The sequence below is a fragment of the Mytilus galloprovincialis genome, chromosome 8 (genome assembly GCF_965363235.1).
Source record: "Mytilus galloprovincialis chromosome 8, xbMytGall1.hap1.1, whole genome shotgun sequence".
Classification (NCBI taxonomy): domain Eukaryota; kingdom Metazoa; phylum Mollusca; class Bivalvia; order Mytilida; family Mytilidae; genus Mytilus; species Mytilus galloprovincialis.
The window spans coordinates 91,516,364-91,539,421 of NC_134845.1; the positions used below are offsets into that span (position 1 = coordinate 91,516,364).

Here is a 23,058-nt window from a genome sequence, read left to right on the forward strand (position 1 = left end):
GAAGTTGCAGTCAAATTAACCATGCCAGACAGATGATGTACACCCTATAAACTGACTTATAAACCCATGATACCCAAAATTAGGTGATTTATACTGTGAAATAGATTTAACATTCTTAACATCCAAACCATGAAAACTAACTTATGAATATCCAATAATATGCCAAAAATAGTGATCCTATTCATGTCTTGCATGTACATGTAGTTTATACTGTAGCATCTGAGAAACATTTGGAAATAGATCAAACCACAAAAACTAAGCATTGTTCAATGAACCATGACATTTTTATTGGGGTCAAAGTCTGATGTAAGTCTTGCAATTAGACATATTCACCTTACACTCATTTCATAAACCAAATATAGATGACCTACTTTTCCTACTGCTTGTAGTATTTTTAAACATGTGTGAGAAACAAACTTGACAAATTACATGTAACTGAAGTAACCTTAATCACTGATCCATGAAATGAAGTCAGGATCAGACCAACCCTGCCTGACAGACACTGAGACATGTACACCTTTCAAAATACCATAATAATTAATCCAGTAACTCAATTAATATACATACGTTATACATTTAAAACTTCAAGTGTATTTCACTGTGACTGTTCAAACAGTAATATTTTTTTGTAAACAGTTACATGTACATGTAGTGTACCATGAAAACTAGGTGAAGTGCAATGAACAAATCAATAACAGAAACTTCATAACATTTTAAAGGAAGTATCCAGGCATTTCAGCTTCAAAAATGTATCTGGTGAAGCTAAATGTAAAATACAAAACGGTACGCTGTAGCCACTGCCAGATTGTAATACATATTTCTTGGCTTGCATGCATGTACTTCAACTTTTGTTGCAGGAGGGATAATAAAATTATACTTTAATGTACGTGCATGTTTTATTTGTTTCAAAAACCATGAACACTTGGCCACTAAAATGACTAATCATGCTAATTAAGATTTTTATTTAATTATAATTCAGACTTTAATAATTTAAGTACAGCAAGCAGTCATTTTACTCTAAACAATTGACACGGACTGCACGAGACCCTCATAGTTGGTTAAGATCTTTTTACACACCCTGGACATGCTGACGGTAGTTAACAATTGCAATGCCAACATAAACTTCAGATGTGATATACATGTACTGTTTTGTTAATTTCACTGAAACTAGAAATTCACATTATCCATATTGTTATTATATTAAAATGACTGATTATCCACTAATTAAAAGTATTCATGAATTCAGATATGATGCACTATTATTAGTAGTATTCACTGAAACTATGCATTTTCATTATTCCAAATTGCTATTTCAAATGAATAGTTATCCTGGGTATTCATGGAATTCAGAAATAATGTACATGTATGATTGCACTATTAATATTCACTGCAACTACTAAATTTTGTTATTCCAAATTCACAATTGATCATGATAATCCAAGGTAATTAGTCCTCCAGTAATGTGGTCCTCCTTTAATACAATTTGTACTTTTCCTATTTGTACAAGGCACAATTTTCTTCTTGTCCAATTTAATCATGTTAATCAGAACATCACATTATCATCATGGAATAATGCTGCACGCCATATTCATAATTTCCAAAAACAATAGATAACTAGCATTAAATAATGAATTAATCCATTGTTTCACAATTTGCAGCTATACAGCGACTCAGTGACATCTATATTTTCTATGCATCAAAGTGCACATGTACTAGCAGGTGTCATATTCTATTAAAGTGGGAATCATGGTCAAACCAATACATATTCAGTATGATTCTACAAAATAAAATATACATTTAGACTCAAGTGCAGTAAATGTTTAACTAATAATAAATATATAATACTATATGTATATACAGTGTGCAATAATAAGAAAGTTAATTACAATAACTGTATTTACCTAGATAAAACTAGCACTTCTCATTTGATTGACCAAAAAATTCTAGCACTAATACAATTCTATTTTCAAGTCCCTATTAACAAGAAAAATAAATCTTTTAAGGGGGTCTAAATTCTATATAGTGTTGTCTTTTTTCCTGCATTAATGATTTGTTAAGTGTGATTGTGTACTTTCATTGAAGGGTTACTGTCTCATTGAGGCTCACACCATACTTTTTTCATCAATTCTTTAAAGTCAGACATCATGGACATAGTTATTCCTCTCTAAAACACAACAGGTTATTTCTTTTGTTTATTTTAATTATGTTTATGATTTAATATGAAATATTATATTGATACTACAAACATGATAAAGAAAAGTTTAAGGAACGAAAAAATAAAATAAATAAATGCCCTGTTACTATATACATGTAGATGATATTGACTTTACCTTTGTCCAGTGCATATAATGAATAAACCTTTGTGATGTAAAAATATTGTTCCAAGACTTAACCATCCCAGTTAATGTTTTAAATCCTTGAGTTTAATAATTTTTACATCTTTTGTGTTACCCTGAATACTTTTTACTTATTCATTTGTTATAACAGCTTGCATTAAATAATGCTTTGCAGCTCACTTTTTTTATTTAATTTAGTTATTTACCCAATTTTATTTTAATAAATCAATATTCAGATTACTTTTAAAATTTGCATTTTAATATCCAAAATAATATATCCTGCTGTTTCATATTTTTCTTAAATTATAATTTGTTTTGAAAAAGTTATCAAAATTTTGAAGAGGACAATTTTAATCATGATAATTTGTGAATATTATTATAAAATTGTATCATTATACCAATGACAGATTAAATATCATCCCCCAGGGCAATAAACTATTGTGTCTTAATTTGTATATTAGCTAGATCATGTATATAAGAATTTCTGATTATTACCTATCGCATATCCAGTGTTAACATCCTGATTATTACCTATTTTAATGTCACATTTGCATGGTCATATTCAGTAAATACAAATATTTTAATTGTTAATTTTGAATTTGAATTAAAAAAATTTGTTTTAGACTAAATTAGTAGATACAACACATACAATGCAGTTAACACAGTAAATTTTATGAAAACTTACTGGATAATACTATATCTATAAAAAGTATTTTGAGCTTTCATAAAATACTTTGAAAAAGTTTATACCATGTTAACATAAAAAAATATGCATACAGATAGATTTGTTTATGTTTTCCTGACATTGAATGTTTACATAAAATAATTATCCTGATTATGTAAAAAATGCAAAAAATCTGCAGTCGTATGTGAATGCACATGATCAAAGGAGATGTGGGATATATCAATGATGCATCAACCCAACAGTTTAATAGGCAACAATAAAGTAACCAAAACACAATTGAATGCGTGTCAAAAAATATATATGAATTATGATTAGAAGGTCCTTAATCATTGCGGAATAAATATAATGACCATTGAATGTTACTACTTGTAAGTTAGATAACATGTATGGCACAAATGAATTTTGAAAAACAATGCTATCAGGGCACAATTTATATAAAAATTTCACATGAAAATATATAGTTTGGGTTCAAAGTATTAACAAATTATAGTGATTTAATATAAATTCTATGTTAAATCTAAAAAGAATAAAATTATGATGCTAGCTTTGCTCTTTTAATATGTGTTTTTTAAACAATATAGTACATGATAAAACAATTACTAATTGAATTAGCACAATTTGTTTAATCAACTGTGTTTAAATGGCAACTGTTTATGACTCTGTGCCTTGTTTCAGGAACATAAATTTAATAATATTGTTTTATTTTGATGATTAATGCTATTTTAAACCATTTTTAAAATATTTATTCACTTTCAATGCCTGGCATATGCATGCTATTATCAAATATATTAATGTTTTGTTGTCCATGATTTGAGAATTATTTAAAATCTAAATGAAAATGGACACTTGCTAAATAAGTCACTATTTAATCTTAAAGTTAATAATTTTCTTAACATTGTATGATCAAATCATATGTGTTTGTACTATGCATGTTTTTTTTTATCGAAATCGTGACGTCACAATGCATTCTAAATAGAACAAAAACTATCAGCTGATAAAGCAAAACTAGGGAAATACTAGTAATCCAGCATAAGCATGATAAGAAACACATTTATATGGATACGTACATGTAAAGATCGGTTGGTTGTTGGTTATAAAATGTCCAGTGACAAGTATTTCATGCAAATTTATGACCCGAGTTAGCAATACATTAACATACAATATGTACACTACATGATGTATAGGTCAGCATGGTCAGTGGCAGATCCAGAACTTTTCATAAGGGACAGGGCCCCTGACTGCCCTTAGGGGCACGGATCCAGTCATGCTTGAGTGATTCCCTATATAATCGACCAATTATTCCCACAAAAAAGGGGAAGATATAGAGTAACCTTATGTATTCCACTCAGGGTGATGTATGCAAAATAATTAAGGGAATAAATGACATACACATGATAATAGGGGGGGGGTACGGTGTCCTTCATGACTTTCAATGATTTATTATGAAGCACAACTTTAACATTGAAGCTTAAAGGCGGTACCTCGAATTACCGAATAACAGTGTTATTATCCGAATAACTCATGTAATTACCGAATAACTCTTCAAATATCAATATTAACACATTTAAGTGACTTTTAAACATATATTATTGAATAAAATTATAATAGAAGTGTATTTTATAACCTAAAAATAAAAAAAAAGTTGCAGGTAAGTTAATATTGATCATTATAAAATTATGGATATCGGTGTGTACTTCCAAGATGGCGACCAAGGAAAACGTAAGAAATGAAGAAAAGAAAGATTGCATATATGCCTTCAAAGGAAAACGCTATGAAAATATAGTATTAAATAATTTACTGTATATACAGAGAATTGTCTAATAATTGTTTTTCAGAAAGGATTTGAAAATTTAACCAGTACATCAAAGCAATGCAATTACTCCAATCACTAATTACTTTTCATAACAATTTACTCAACCTTAAATAAAATGTAATTAAGAATTTTCACATATTCAATTCAAATCTAATCAAAAAATTATTATAATTGATTGTTTTAATAAAAACAAAGCTTCTGAATGGATGATTTTTATGTTTATTCTAATAAAATTTTCTCAAAACTAAATATAAGATTTTCATTGGCAAATATAAATGTTTTTACAAGTCACTTTAATTTTGTATAAAAAGCCATGAATACATGTGTGCTGTCTTCCATTTTCAAAATGGCTTTATATCCGTGTGTTCAATGTGATGAAGAATGTGTTGATTGCACCATTCAATGCAGTTGTTGTGATCGTTGGGTTCACAGTGCTTGTGTCCCAATGGATGATGCATTGTTATTGGCCTGGTCAGATGTGTCTCTAAAGTTCCTTTGTAAGGACTGTTGCTTTACAGACAACAAGTATGACATGGCCAAGGCGTTAGAAAGGTAAGTAATTTTCATACATACCTTTTATTATAAGCTATACAAATGCGAAATTGGGTTTTTTATATTATTAATAGAGAGTGAAACATGGTACAAGAAAAATAAAATAAAATATTTAATTTCAAAGAAGACAATCTTTCACCTAGTTTATTATATTTCATTTATTTCTTATTTCATTTAAAATGTATTTAATTTACTTAATTTAAATTACTAAAAAATCAGAATTAAAAATAATAAAATAATACTCAATTAATATTCTTCTAAAATTAGTATTTACGTTTTTTTTATTGCTACTTTTATTTATTTTCATACATTGAATAATTTGAAAGTGATAATGAGTTAATTAGTTCCAATAAACAAAATAATCATTACCTCACACTTCTGTTAGATTGTTAATTGGGTTGTTGTTTACTGACACGTGCCCATTACATAATTAATCATTAAGAGATAATGAAATTATATTACAGTATGGACACTCTGCATTAAACAGGCTTGTGACTGTCTTGGTATACCAAGGCTGCATTACCAACACCAATAATTATAATAATGAAAAATAGAACACAAATAATATTTTAATAAAGTTAATTTGAGTTTTCCTGTTAAAAAAAGCTTTCTTCTGGCAAATTCTAATTTGTAAATTATAAAATATGTAAGAACTTTTGGATTATTTTAGTCATTCGATGTTAAAAAAAACCCTCTTCTTAAACAAAATACATTGCACGTGGAGTCATTGAGAAAATAGTTCAGTTCATTTCCTAACTTTGTTAATAAACCAACTGACCGACTTCCTCAAAGCTACTAAGAAGGCACGGTAACCCTCTTCAGTGAAATGTATCCCGTCACGAGCTTCGTATTCCACCCTATAAACATTAGTTGGCTTGAAATAATGTACAAAATGATTTTCAAGAGCTATGCTTTTCATCATTTTGTTCACTATCTCTCGGCGAACTGTATGCTCATCGGGAGTGCAATACCAAGGCCCGGACCGCTTCATAACTGACATGAATACCACTGATACTCCTCTCGAAAGACAAGCATAAATGAAAGTATTCATGTCTGATCTGAAGGCAGTCTCATCAAAAGAATATCTGTCACAATCATTGCTACCTATTTTACAAATAACCACATGTGGACTATAATGCACAAACAAGCCAGCCTCAATTGCTTCAGTTAATCTCTTGAACGTGGCACCAGGATAACCATGCATTTGAACAGAGACCTTCCCTATTATTTTTCTATACTGTTCGTGTACATTTTCGTATATTGTTCATGTTCAATTTTATTGTGTATATTTCGTATGTAGTTATACTGGTAAGTACATGTTTACGTTGCAACCAATGCAGGTTCAATTATCTTTTTTCAATTATTTTAGTGTTTAAGTAAGTATACAGTTTTGTTTATGCAATTTATTTTTATTCTGTTTAATGCATTTTTCTTTTGTTGTTTCCCCACTGCTGTTTTATGCACTTGATACATAATGCATGTATAGTATTGTTTCGCATGTTTTCAGGTTGAAAATTCTAAATAAAGTATTTCCGCGGACTATGACAGATAAGCCCGTGCCTTGTGCAGGATATCTTAGTAGTTATAAATTTTTTACAATAAATTCTAAATAAAGTATTTCCGCGGACTATGACAGATAAGCCCGTGCCTTGTGCAGGATATCTTAGTAGTTATAAATTTTTTACAATAAATTCTAAATAAAGTATTTCCGCGGACTATGACAGATAAGCCCGTGCCTTGTGCAGGATATCTTAGTAGTTATAAATTTTTTACAATAAATTCTAAATAAAGTATTTCCGCGGACTATGACAGATAAGCCCGTGCCTTGTGCAGGATATCTTAATAGTTGTAATTTTATAGATTTAAAGGGGCTTAGTTAACATCCATTTCTAAATCACAAATATAAAAATATGATAAAGATAATATTTTTTTAATAACTAAAATTAAAACAAAAACTAATTTAAATAGTTTACTATTCCATATTTTATTTTAAAAAATGCCCACCCTCACATTGTTCATTGCCGTGACGTGGCGTGAGGGCTCCACTTTGGTGGTCTAAGATGAACACGTTGGGGGATTGTATGCAATCTTTCTTTTCTTCATTTCTTACGTTTTCCTTGGTCGCCATCTTGGAAGTACACACCGATATCCATAATTTTATAATGATCAATATTAACTTACCTGCAACTTTTTTTTTATTTTTAGGTTATAAAATACATTTCTAATATAATTTTATTCAATAATATATGTTTAAAAGTCACTTAAATGTGTTAATATTGATATTTGAAGAGTTATTCGGTAATTACATGAGTTATTCGGATAATAACACTGTTATTCGGTAATTCGTGTTACCCGCTTAAAGGTGGCTCAAAGCTTATATTTTCCCTGGATCATGCAACTATGCACGAGTGTTGTAATATAGAACGTCGATTCATAGCTATATATAGCCTATCGGAGTATCTCAATATAGATTCCGTAGGATCAGTGGCGGATCCAGCCATTCTAAAAAGGGGGGAGGGTCCAACCCAGAACGAAACAGGGGGAGGGGGGGTCCAACTATATGTCCCCATTTAAATGCATTTAGCGGCCAAAACAAAGGAGGTTCGAACCCTTGGAACCCCCCCCCCCCTTTTGGATCCGCCAATGAGAACACATTGTCAGGTCTGTAAGCCGACAAATGTGCACATTTTCCCTTCAAAATTATGAATCCATGATTATTCGATAGACATGCTTTAAAATATTGATAATTTCTACTCACCGATTGTATTTTCCAGGTAAGATTATTGAACATGTGGTCTAACATCTGTAGTTACCTGTGTAAAAATATAGTTTGCCGACCTGAGGTCCCGGTTTTTTTGTTTTTTTGCCGACAAGAAATTAAAGTGGATAAATCGTTTACGGTGAAGAATTGTTTTCCGTTTTTAATGAAACTTGACAGATTTTACTAATTATTTTTTTAATCATCGGAAATGTCCCTCTTGGTGTAATTCGAATTAAAACGGGTTTATTATGCTGTACAATATTGGTAACTTAGTCATAATCTTTAAATTTATTTCAGGTACACCCTTGTACATTTTTCTATTGCGCCGAATTTATCAAATATGAATTTGAATGAATCCATTATCATCTTCTCATTCTTCTGCAATAATATTAAAACTCTATTTTAAACGAAAGCTTCTGGTTTTTAAAACCAGTTATGAACGAAAATGTTATAAAACAGATATTATAAAATAAAAAGTAAGGATATCAAAAGGATTATTTAAAGTCAAACGCACATGACTGTCAAAAATGAACGGACAATGCTACGGCAATAAATGGAAAACGACAAAAGACAAACAACGATCGCAAAATAAGTTAATAAACAGCAAAACAAGTTTACAATCGCACGATAGACGATAATAGTACAAGTAATGGACTATTTCACAACAAAATCAAATCTTTAGAGCCGGGTGAGACGTGATTTTTTTTTACACTGATGGACTACCGTTATGCTAAAATATTTGTATTAAAACATTTACCGACTGTATCAACCTATGAAGTGTTTGTTTTAAACATTTAACGACTGTGTCAACCTTTTATAAGTTGTACTAAACATTTAATGACTGTGCCAACCTTTAGAAAGTTGTAACAAACATTTAACGACTGTCTCAACTCTAAAAACGTTGTGACAAACATTTTTTGGCTGCATCAACGTCTGAAAAGTTGACACAAACAAATTTTAACTGTCCCAACTATTAAAAGGTTGGGACGGACATTATGCAACTGCCACAACTATTAGAAAGACTGTAATAAATATATTTTGACTGTGACAACACCGTAAACCACTGCAACAGTTCTGAAATGACTGATGGTAGCATTTTTTGACTTTCACAACCCGTAGAAAAGTTGGGACAGACATAAATGAACTGTTGCAACGAAATATGACAGATTTGACAGTCATTACTTGTCTTTTACAGACTAAGACAGTCGTACAACGACTGTTACTGGTATGGACAGTTGTTTTTTCGTCCAGTAGTGGTAGTTCTATTAAATTTGATAAATTTCCCTAGGTTAAAGTTTGTAACCCGGATTTGTTTTTTCTTTATCTATTGATGAATTTTGAACAGCGTTACACTACTGCTGACTTAATTATTTGCCGCACTACTGTCTAATATTCCGCCAAAAAGTACAATTGATCTAAATGTAAGCAAACAATGCCATTTAATAAAGTACGACATTTGCTGTTCTACATTTTTAAAATCTTTGCATGAAAAGCATGTTGATACGTTAATTTTAAATCATAATGTTCGCCCCTCTTTAAGAGAATATAGATGATGCTTAAAAACAAATATATATATATATTCCTAAACATGGTGTTTGTGGTTGACCTTAGTCATGTTTATTGTAGTGGATAATCTATTATAATAAGTATTCGCTTCATTATAACGGAACGGTATACGATATCTTATATCATATTACGTTATTTAATTATTTTTTCTTTTCAAACCAGATTCAATCCACCGTTTCTACATAAGGAAATGCCTGTACCAAGTCAGAAGAATGACAATTGTTATCCATTTGTTTGCTGTGTATGAGCCTTTGGTTTTGTCATTTGTATAAGGAGTTTCCATTTTGAATTTATCTTGGAGTTCAGTATTTTTGTGATTTTACTTTTTAGTTGTTACCTTCTTCGTCAGTTGGTCTTTGTCGTAAATGGCACATATTCGGATTTTGACATAAATCTCCTTGTATAAATAAAACTAAAAGAAGACGATATGCTAATGGCACGAAAACTGAGAGACAATTTGAGGAAAATTTTAAAAAGTGGTTATTATTGTTCAGTGATTATCTTAGGCATAGATTACCTTAGCCGTATTTGGCACAACTTTTTTCGAATGTTGTAACCTCAATGCTTTTTAACTTTGTACTTGTTTGGCTTTATGAGTCTTATGTAGACGAAACGCGCGTCTGGCGTACTAAATTATAATCCTGGTACCTTTGATAACTATTTTGAATTGGTTTCCACAGCTTTCACAAACAAGAGTGATATCAGAATATTGTTACTGCCAGAAATCGCTTTTCAATTTAAGCCAACAGAAGACACAAATCAATAACAAAATTTAAATAGAAGTATAACACAAATTTTAATCTCAACGTCAAAATATGAGTCCAATCTTTTATCTTTATCTGTATCCGGAAATCTTCTCGGAATCCAATCTGAATATGACGTTCACTACTAATGTCACAATCTAGTATGATGTTGTTAGTAGAATAAAGTATCAATCCAAATGCTGTGAGTACTAATGTCTATCGATGTCTAAGTCTAAGTCTTTGTCTCAGAGTTTAACTTCAGTGTCTGAATATTTATAGTTGTCACGGAAATATCTAGAACACTCTAGAAATTGAACGTCCTAGAAAGTTACAACGGAAGTTTCTAGTAAACTGTAGAAGTTTAAATTACGCATCTTTTATTAGGATCATTCTGGAATTATTATACAAGTCAAATGGAAAGTTCCAATCATTCTGTGATTGTTCCAGCGATTTCTAAACTGCACAGTTATTAGATTAGTTTGCAAACAACTATCAGGCCACGCAACAAAAATTAGGCCAATATAAATAAATATAAAAACTACAATGACATAACAATATGATAAAGTATTATATTTTAAATGAACAAAATTAGTTGATATTTGTTAAGAATGAGCGTTATTAAGACTACAAATTATTTTTCAAAAGGTTTTGCTTCAGATACCAGTTACCGTCAGGTTCAATTACACAGCCTGTACGACAATGTTTTTAATTCGATGTTATTTATCGGGGTGTAAAAGCGTTGATCCAAGTATATTTTGTGTGGAGCATGTAATCGATTTAATCTAAACTTGTTCAAACGGTCAACGCCTGTACAGCCCTTTTAAATTGCTCTTACCGAGCATTCAGTAATTATTATATATTTTGGCTCGGATCATTAAAAGAAAATTTCCATCAAGTTTATCCCCCCCTCCTACGTGACACAATATACCACTCCTTTAGCCCCCCCCCCACAAAAAAAAAATTATCTTCAATTTTTGACCCCCCATTTTAAAGAAAAAAAACCCTTTTTACATCCAAAATAAAAATTTTACCAACATTTTTGTGTGATTTTTAACTTCAAAATTAAGAAGAAAAAAAACACACTTTGTATTTATACCCCCCATAAAAAAAATAAAAAAAATTTTTTGTAAAGAGCACACCAAAACCTTAATCCTGTTTTTTTTTTATAAAACTCATTTTTTCCCCTAAGGGGAGTAGTATAGTACTTGAACGACTCCAGCGCCCCCCTCCAAAAAAAAAAAAATTTGACCCCCAAAAAATTACCCTCATTTCAAGTAAAAGAGCCCTAAATTTTCATAAAAAAAAAAAAAAAAAAAAAAAAAAACACCCAAAAAACACCAAATTTTCTTACTCCCAAAAAAATTTTTTTTTTACTTTTTTATGAAAAAAACCAACAATAAAAACACCCAAAAAAACAACAAAAAAATTCCAAAAAAAAAAAAAAAAAAAAAAAAAAAAAAAAACCGGGAGAACAGGCACAGAAAAAATTCTGTGGGATTTAAGAGAAAAATAATTTCCCCAGTGCGCCCCAACCTTGATTTTTAATTAATTTTATCAATATAGTCTAGTAATAAAACGGATCAATACGACTACAACAGTGATTACGCTTTTAACTGAAACGCAATCGATTTACAGAATTAATAATTTATAGTTGTAATATTGAAGGTTGCCTGGGTGATGTTAACATATAACAGAACGTTTATTAGGAGAGAAGACGTGTTTTTATTAATGTCGCAAGAAAGTTTAATTTTACCTTCTAATCAGTGTATTCCAGGGATGTGGTCAACGGAACAGTCTGTTATTATTACTGAACATTCGAACTATTATGAACAAATGACATTAGTTGTAAAACAAATTATAGAAAGCGGACCTGATGCACCTAAACCTTCTTTGCCAAAACGGCCAAAGTCGAAATTGGATTCATTATTCACACATGCAAAAAAGAAAAAAACATTTGACCCCAAGGAACTCCATGATTATCTTCGTTCCAGATGTGTGGATCAGTGTGGGATAAATAAACAGTTTATCGTTGAGGACATGTGGAAATCGGGGACAGTACAAAAAGAAGAACTCCTGGTTATATTAAAACGTGCAACAAGACAAATACAGAGGTGTGAGGCACAAATGCTTTTGTTTTATATCAAGTTCGGTACCTTTTTGGAAAAAGTCAAAGCTTGGCACGAGAATGAATACAACAAAAATACAATTCAAGAATCATGGCCTGTTTGGTTAAAAACAAATGCAGATTATTCAGATAGACATGCAAGAAGGCTACGGAATCTCTCTAGGGTTCTTAAAGATTATCCCTTGTTCGGTTTGGTTGGATTGCCAGTTTCCTATTTCACCACTGGTAAATTAAAGGATATTACAGAAATGCTTTCCATTCCAACATATGCTGAATACTGGATACAACCACTACCTACGACAACCGACGAAATGCCTCAATCGCAATAAGACAGTTATTGATCAACGGACATGCATGTCCGCCGAACAAAAGGTGATTCATGATGTATGAACTATTGATGAAATATTGATCAGACTGTTACTAGATCTCTTAGCGGACATGCATGTCCGCCGAACAAAAGGTGATTCATGATGTATGAACTATTGATGAATCCGTGTTGACTAGAAACCTAATTAACAACCAACAATGAACTGATAATGGATTTTGTATTTCTACATACCTGAGTGACTGTTATATGTACATGAATGATAATGTGTAATTTTGCAAATACTTTTACAAATGAGTGTTATAATAAAGATTTAAAACTTAGTCATTTGTAATTCTTGTTCATAAAAAGAACCTGTTATTTCTTCGCCTTTTAAATCATTTATTCTATAAGTAAAAGGAATTGTATTTAAAACTTTTTTAATTACAAATATTTCTTTAGTCCAACGAGTAGTATAACCCTTTTCAAATTTACCCTTTTTTTTTGTTATTCTTCATCTAGTACCTACTTCGAATTTAGGTTTTTTAATTTTCTCTTCCTTTTCTGGATATAAATTTTTATACACTGTTAATTCATTTTTTAATTTACTTGCTTCAACAGGTGTCATTTTAATTGAAGAATGTACTGTATTATTATAATTTTTAACTAATTTATCTAATATATCATAATATTTTAAAGTTTCATTAGCAGTAAAGTATTTATACATATGTTGTTTCATTGTTCCTATCCAGCGTTCCACTACACTGGATTTTTCTTCATTCTCAGTTGAATATAACTTTATGTTATTATCTTTTAACAATTCTTTTACTTGTCGATTATAAAATTCAGATCCTTTATCTGACCAAATATACATTGGTTTTCTTTCTTTAAATAATGTTTTAAATGCTTCACTTACTGCTACTCCTGTTTTATTTTTCAATGGAATCAACCAACCATATTTACTAAAAATATCTATAACTGCTAATAAATATTTATAGTGTTTATTTTGTTTTGAATATTGTTGTATATCTATCAAATCAACTGCCCATGTTTGATCTATTGAATTAACATAAACACGTCTTTTAGGAAAAGATTTTATAACTCTATGATGTAATTCATCTGCTAATTTATTTGTTAGATTTGTTTTAGACATTTTTAAGTAACTAAAATGTTTTCTTAAAAAATGGAGGCAAAAAAGGATAAAATTTTATCCAAGCAAGTAGATTCATATAAACTTGTTTTGACAAAAGAATATAAACATAAAGCAAGTATTTATGTATTTAATTATAAAATTAGTCTAAAGGATGAAAAACAAGAAACATTTACAAATGCTTTTGATCACATGGTAGACTATTCCATAAAAGATTACCCTAATGGAAGAATTAAAATAGTACCTATTCATGAAATCATAATTACTAAACATAAAAGCTGGCCTATAAGAACATATAATACAGTTAAAAAGTTATTCATGGATCAAATGGAAAGATTATTAAATAGTGCTGAAGAATTAAATTTAGAAGAAGTTATTTTTGAAGTTACTATTATACCCAATAAAAGAGGAAAAGGTAAAGCTTTAAAAATATTAGATGTCATAAATAAAAGAAGTATTATCAAAATAAAAAATGATGATACAATATGTTTATCAAGGGCAATTGTAACTTCTTTAGCTTCAAACAAGTTGTTAGAAAATTTTACAAACTCACAATTAAAACACATTAAAGAGGGTAGACCATTACAAAAAAGAGTTGCTGAAGATTTACATGAACAATCAGGAGTAGAAATAAAAGAAGAAGGTAATAATTTAGATGATTTAAAAGCTTTTGAAAATTATCTTAATATTAGGATAATTGTTTTTACATCAAATAGTACAGAATATATTGTATATAATGGTAATGAAGAATATAATGAACAAATATATTTATATTATCATGATGAACACTTTGACACTATAACAAATATAACAGGATTTTTAGCTAAACGTAGGTTTTGTAAAGTATGTTTAATTGGTTATACTGAACAACATACATGCAAAGATAACACAGTAACAACTATCAGAAAACAACATATTTGTGATAAAATTAACAAAACATATACAGGTAAAAATCACAAATGTGGTGAAAAAATATGTTTAATATGTTATGAAAAATACACGGAAAGTAATGAAGAACACTTATGTTATATGAAACCATCAGTACCAAAACAAGTAAAAAATAATAAATATATATATTTTGATTTTGAAGCAAATCAAGAAACAGGAATACATATAATGAATTTTTGTATAGCTTACGATTTAGAAAATATTTATTGTTTTAAAAATAACTATGTAAAAGTATTTAAATGTGATTTCAATATTGATGATTTAAACTTGTTAGAATTAAACATAGATGATTGTTTTAGTGATGTAGAAAAAATTAAATATGAAACCCCTATAGGAAATTCTGTAATAGACAACTTTTGTAAATATTTCATAAGAGACAAATTTAAAGACTACACTTTTATTTCACATTATGGAAAAGGTTATGATATGCAACCGATTTTAGGATGGATAATAAAAAATAAAATTGAACATAGTATTATTTCTTCAGGACTAAAATTAACAGCTATATTTATTAAAGGAATAAATTTAAGATTCATAGATTCTATAAATTTTACATTATGTGGATTAGCTGCTTTCCCAAAAACATTTGGATTTGTGGGTAACAAAGGTTATTTTCCACATTATTTTAATACAACAGAGAATCAAAAATATGAGGGAATTTATCCTGATAAAGAATATTTTGGTTATAATACTATGACAATTAAAAATAAAGAATTATTTGATGACTGGTATAATAAAGTTAAAGAAAAAGAATTTAAATTCTATAAAGAAATATTTTATTATTGTCTATTGGATGTTTTAATTCTTGCCAAAGGTTGTACCTTATATAGAAAATTATTTTTAAATATAACCAATAATTGTATCGATCCATTTCAATATATTACAATTGCTCAATGTTGTACAAAAATATTTAAAACATTAATGTTGACAAATAAAACAATTGGAATTCACAAAAAGATGACAATTAAAGAAGTACATTCACAAAAATCAATACAATGGTTAGAGTATATTTCTTTAAAATATAATATAATGATTCAACATGCTAAAAGGGGAGGTGAAAAGAAATTATTCATTAATAAGAAATGTTATAAAGTCGATGGTTATTATTATGATAGAGAAAATAAAATGCGTAATGTTTATGAATTTTTTGGATGTTATTGGCATGGATGTCCAAAATGTTATAGTCCTGAAGAAATATGCAAAAAAGATAGAAATAAAAAAACTATGAAAGAGTTATATAATGAAACTAAAGAAAGACTTAAAACTATTGAAGATTATCTAAAACCAAATGTAAAAATTCATACAATATGGGAATGTGAGTTTGATCAACAAAAATATCCTGAAGTTGATCCACATTTAAAACCTATTGATAAAAGAGATGCATTTTATGGAGGAAGAACAGAAACTATTCAATTATACAATAATCTTTCTGATTTAAAAGGTAGATATGTAGATTTTTGTTCTCTGTATCCATCAGTAAATAAATATTGGAAATATCCTATAGGACATCCTATTACATATACAGATATTTCTGTAGATGATTATATAAAAAATAATTATTTCGGAATAATGAAATGTAAAATATTACCACCTAAAGGATTGTATCACCCTGTTTTACCTTATAAACAATTAACTAGTGATAATACACATAAATTACTTTTTGGATTATGTAGAACATGTATGAATAAAATATCTTTTAAATGTAAACACATAGATGATCCTACTTTAAATAAACATGATAAAATACATGAAATAAAAAGATGTAAAGAATGTAAAAATATTAAAAATGAAAAATGTATACATTCTGATGAGGAAAGAGTTATAGTAGGTACATGGTCTACAATAGAAATAGATAAAGCAATAGAAAAAGGTTATAAATTACAAAAAATATATGAACTAGAACATTTTGAAAAAACATCTACAGATATATTTAAACTTTATGTAGATACGTTTATGAAATATAAACAAGAAGCTTCAGGATGTAAATGTGATCCTAAATATTGTTAAAATGATTGTAAAAACGATAAAGAATGTAAAACAAAAATACAATGCATTATAGATAATACTGCTTATGATCTAGATATTGACAAAGTTAAGTACAATTCAGGATTAAGATTTATAGCTAAAATATGTTTAAATAATTTATGGGGACATTTTGGTATGAGAGATAATTTTACACAAAAAGAATATTGTTTTACTTTAGAACATATAACTAACATAGTATTTAATGAAAAATATAAAGATATAAGTACTATGATATTAGATGAAGATATTGTTTTAACAGAATATAAAAATAAAGAAGAATACTCTAAACCTAATCCAAGTGTAAATGTTTATATAGCTTTGTTTACAACAGCACATGCTAGATTAAAATTATACGAACTATTGGATATTCTACAAGAAAGAGTTTTATACATGGATACAGATTCTTGTATTTATAATGATGATGGTTCTGAAGCTTGTAAAAAGATAGAAAGTATGATGGGAAATAAATTAGGAGATTTAACAGATGAAATTGTTTCAAAACATAACGCTGATCATATAAAACAATTTATATCTGCTGGTTCAAAAGATTATTCTATGAAACTAGATACAGAAAAACTTATTAGCTGTTGTAAAGGTTTTAGATTAAATGCTGAAGTAGAAAAAAAGATTACATTAGATAAAAAAATAAAAATAGTTACTGATGAAAATGAAAAATATGAAACTGTTAAATACAATAATATAAAAATAGGAAAAGATCATCAACTTAAAACAGTTGACCAAGTTAAAGCTTATGATTATATGTTTGATAAAAGAATGGTATATTGTGAAAATGAAAATTTAATTAGAAGTTTTCCTTATGGATATTAAAAAATATATAATTTAAATTTTTTTCTTTAAAAATAAAAGATAAAAAAAAATGATTGAAGCTTATACTGAAGAAGATGATCCTGATGCTATTGTTTTATTAGGAAGAATAATGTTATCAAATTATCAAATATGTTGTTTAAGAGATGATGGAGAATGTCCTTTAACTCCACAACAAATGAAAGTAATGGAAAAGTTTGAAGGTAAAAAGTTATCAAAGTTTCCTCCTGGTTGGGATGCTTTTATTAGACCAGATAAAGTTTATGAATTTGTTTTTGAAGAACAGTGTCCTAAAATTTCTTTTTAAGAATTTTTTATTTTATTTTATTATTTCTCTATACCCCCTAAAACAAAAAAGTACAGGAATAGTACATACCTTTTTCTGCAATTTTGCTGTTTTTACCAGGAAAAGTACAGAAATTAGGGATTCTAAATTGTATTTATTTTTTATTTTAATTTCCAAACAATAAAACCAGTTAATGCCATACCACCAACAACAAATGCAATCTCTCTATTTTTCTGGTCTTCTGATGGAGTATAAAAATCACTTAATGTAGGTTTAGGTGATAATGAAGTAAATTTTTTATTCGTGACACGATAGTATAGTTTCATTGCCTGGTCAACATCATCAAAAGTCTGAACCGCATGATGTTCCTTTTGTAATTGTTCATTTATAAAATCTAATCTTTGTATTCTTTTTTTATTCCATTCTGATTGTGCTTTTTCTAATTTTTCTATAGCTTTATCATGTCTTATTTTCTCTTCATTTGCATTACTACCCATATGTGAAAATAAATAATTACTCCCTGAAAATGCAAAAGCATTTGTTATTGCCCCACCAAGCATCATTGTTAAAGCACTTGCCATTTTATAAAAACAAAAATTACTTCATAATATCAGCAGGTATAATACCTTGCTTAATCAACATATCTTTTGTTGCCATTGCAAGTAATATATCAATGGATAACATTACAACATCATTCATATTAAAATCCACTTTTGGTGCTGGCCTCCTTAATACCTTTTTACCTATTTCTGCATATCCAACTGTTAACAATGTTTCCACTCCAGCATGATATAACATATTTGCTATTTGTTTTCCGTCTTTTTGAGTTGTCATTTTAATGTACTAAATTTAATTAAATTCAAAAGGATCAATTTCTTTCTTTTGTTTTTCTGTTTTTGTTATTTCCTTACCCACCACGATTTCTTTAATCATTCTTTCTGGTTTCTTACTTTGGTTGTAAAAAAACAATCCCAATCCAACAATACTTATAGAAAAAAGTACAAATTTATAATCAACTAGGGAACTGGAGTGTTTCTCAACCGAAGGAATATGTTCGTTTGATTCATAATCTGTTTCTGTATCAGAATCTTTTGTTATTTGTTTGATTTTTGAATTTTCTTTTTTTAATTTTTTCAATTCTTTTTTTCTCAATTCTGCATTTCTTATTCTTGCTTCTGCACCTTTCTTACCAGCAGCTACTCTTTTTGGGTCTTTTGGTTTGGGTTTTTTAAATACTTCTTTTTTTTCTTCTTTGTTTTCTATTTGTTCAGGATTTTCATTCATCATTTTTTATGTCATTTTTTTCATCTTTTTTTTTTTGGAAATCGAGCGAAGTGAGTGGTTCGATATGTCTTACTGTTGTTAATATTGCAGTAAAAGGAGCAAGATACATTCCATATCTATAGTACAGTTCACAACATGTATTAGTTAAAGCATTATTGATAAAAGGATCTTCCTCTAAGTCTTGTATCAAAATTGGTGGATTAACAACTTTGAAAAACTTTGATACACCCATGACATATAAATTTATAAAAGAGTTTCCTAATGTCTTGGTCATACTAGCTCCCAATCGTGCTTCATATTTACAGTATAGTTTGTTTATTTGTTCTGTTGTCATTTTATCAATATCCGACAGTTGTAATTCTTTACCCAGATATTGTTTACTACTCCCACCAGCAACAACAGCTGATAATCTTTCGCGTTTTTTTTCTTGAAGGGAACCGTTCACTTCGCTCGCTTCATCATCAATATTTATGTTTTCCACAATTTGCTCGCTTAATAATTCTTCAGCATTCATTTTATACGTTTCAAAAAACGGATATAATTTATTTTTAACTTTAAAAAAATTAAGTACAACATATCCAACCAATGATAAGACTGCAGTGTTTGTTACAATTGTTAGTATTTCCAACAGCATTGCTTTTTTTTATTGCTTATTTTGTTAAATTACTTAAGAATTACTTAAGAATTACTTAAGAATTACTTAAGAATTACTTAAGAATTACTTGAGAATTGCTAAAAAAATTAATTAAGTAACCAATAATCAGTAGGTTGATCTGTCTTTAATATTAATTTACGATGTTTCTTTTTTTTAAGTTCTTCCTTTATTCTTTGCCTTTCTTCCAAAGTAGGAATAACATCATTTTCTCTTAGGCAATTATCAAAACTATCTCTATCTTTTGTGTAGAACATGCATAACCATTTTGTTTGTTCTCTTAAATCTTTTAAAACAGAGTTGTATCTCTGTGAAATGACCCACACTGATTGTTCCGCATGTCTTCCTGAAAATGCAAGCTCGGACAGCATATCTTTTTTCTTTGTTAGTTCTTTTGTTGCACTGCAGTCATCAATGATATATAATGTTGAATGACCAGCATATTTTTTAAAGAACATTCTTAATAGTTCTTGTAGCTTCTCTTCTTCATAAAGGGAACCGTTCGCTTCTCTCACTTCAACAATAGGATTAACAATTATTAGATTTTTTGTTTTTGGTTTTCTAACATCACCAATCCATTCACGATTTTTGTATGCTTTGTTCCATTGGATGGTTGGACAAAGTATGACTATATATTTGAAAACTCCACTATATTCTTTTTCTAATAAATCAAGAACAAACTCTGTTTTTCCACATCCTGTTTGTCCACATATAATAGCACAATGGGGATATTTTGGTAATTCATAAAGGGAATCGGAGTGTATCTCGCTCCGCTCGTTTGTTTCCATTTTTAAAGGGGAACCGCTAGTAATTAACTTCTTTAAATCTTCCATCTTCAAAATTAATTTGTGCATCTTGTATAACAAACAGATAAACATTTATTAATTTATTTGCTCCTGCTGTTTTAGTTATTTGTATAGTAATACCTTCAGAAGCATTTTCAATTCTTCTACCTGAACCGTGTAACGAATTGTCATCTGTTGAACGTAAATCTAACCATAATGCATAATTAGTTGTAAGATATTTTTCTAATGTTGTATAGGATAAATTTAAATCTTTTAAAACTTCTTCTGTTGTTTTATTTCTTTTTGAATTTAAAGCAAAGAATTTATTTATTTCATCCCATTGTTGATATGCTTTCATTCCTTGACTGTATAGTTGATTTGGAACACCTTCTATTGTCATTTCTACTTTTGTTATGTTAGGATTATAATAAGTTTCGGTACTTGTTCTTTCAGGATCTTCGAACAACATTAGAATTCCTTTCATACTTCTAGCTGGAACATTTAAATTTATATTCCACAATGTATCAGATTTGTTTTTGGTTATTTTCTATGTCTTAGTATTCTATCGTACAAAATAACCATCTTACCATTAACTTGTTGTCTTATCTGTCTTGCTAATTCTGTATCAGTAACCATATCAAATTCTAAACAAATGTTTTTGATTGTATAACTTGCAGATGCATCTGTTGATTTAATAACATTGCTATAATTATTAAATGTAAGTTCATATTCAAGTCTATCACCAAGACCTGCTTGATAAAAAGGCATATGAGTTTCTAATAGTTCAAAATCAAGTGGGATACAAAATCTTGCACCATATGCAGTTGCAATTGCTTCATCGCCTGTGTCTGATGCTTTATCATCCGCGCCAACTCTGTGTTTTAACATGTTTGTTTCACCAATACCTTGGTATGCCATATTTAAACGTTCAGATGTAGATTTCCATAAATCAACATAACAATGATAAATATCACTATCATCAATTGACATAATTTCATTTCCACTTATACGAATTGTTGTTTTTTTAACTATTGTTCTTCCTATGTTTTGATATATAGTTGCATTGTCGTCTGTAGATGTGAGTTCTATTTCAAATGCCAATCTGGTTGTTCCAGGAACAATAACATCATTATTGCTTAGATTGGGGAATCTCACTAATAGCTGTTGATTTTGATCAATAGTTGAAGGATTATTTGTTATTGATACACTTTGACGAATACCTTTCACACCACGAGGTTCTCTTATTTTTCTGTAAGGATTTAATTTGTTTCCGTATGCCGACATTTTTAAGGATTAAATTTGTTATAAAAATAATTCAATTACCACTGATACTAGAGTATTGATACATGTATAATTATAAGTCATACTAATAAAACTTATTAAATCTCCAGCCTTAACTTCAAAAGGTGTATAAAAGTTATTAAAACCGTGTGTGTCACCATTATCCAAACTCATTATGTAACTAGTTGACTTATCATTAACAATCATCTTAATGGCTATAATATCTGTGTTTGTTCTTAAACTTACTAAACTAATACCCAATATTTGTCCTGGAAAGTTCATTACATAATAACCACCACCAACACCAAAATTAAACTTTTTATTTCCATGTATTGGACCATCAATTCCAGCATATATACTTATTATTTTTTTGTCTGGTTTATTTTTAATATTACCAACTATATTTTCAACATTTAAAACTCTGATGCTTAGGGCAGCGACACTCCGGTGTAAATCTTTATCCTTAGTATCCATTGTTTGAAGCTCACTCTTCATATTTAATATTTCTTTTTCTACGTTTTTTTTTTGACACCAAGTATGCTCATTTTATTAAATAAATTATATAACTTCTAAAACACAATTAATTGGTTAATGATTAATTATCTTGTTATTATTTTCATCTCTTATTTCTAATTTCAATTCTGTTATAACATCATTTACTAAACACTTATATTCCGGATGCTCAAATCTCGCTGTTCTAACTTCACCAAACTCTTTATTCTCGACTGGGATAACAGCCAATAATGTACTTGGCTTACCATCAAGATAATTATGAGAAGTGCTAACTTGTTCCAAATGGATATATAATGATTTATGGATAGCAAAATCTACAAATTTGTTTCCATAATGTAATTCATTAGGTTCGAATTTACGTTTATTATTAAATCCTAACATATTTCCCAAACCCTTACTTATCTTTAACTCAGTAGTAGTGTTT

The 23,058-nt window shown here is 28.9% G+C and overlaps 1 long non-coding RNA gene across 1 annotated transcript; it reads right to left on the minus strand.

Moving 5' to 3' along the window:
- Positions 1-947: 947 nt before the first annotated feature.
- Positions 948-9,406, minus strand: LOC143042833 (uncharacterized). Its single transcript, XR_012968138.1, has 2 exons — positions 8,145-9,406; positions 948-1,777 (listed from the first exon to the last, which is right to left on the minus strand). It is a non-coding gene; the product is annotated as an uncharacterized LOC143042833 (long non-coding RNA).
- Between the last annotated feature and the right edge of the window lie 13,652 nt (positions 9,407-23,058).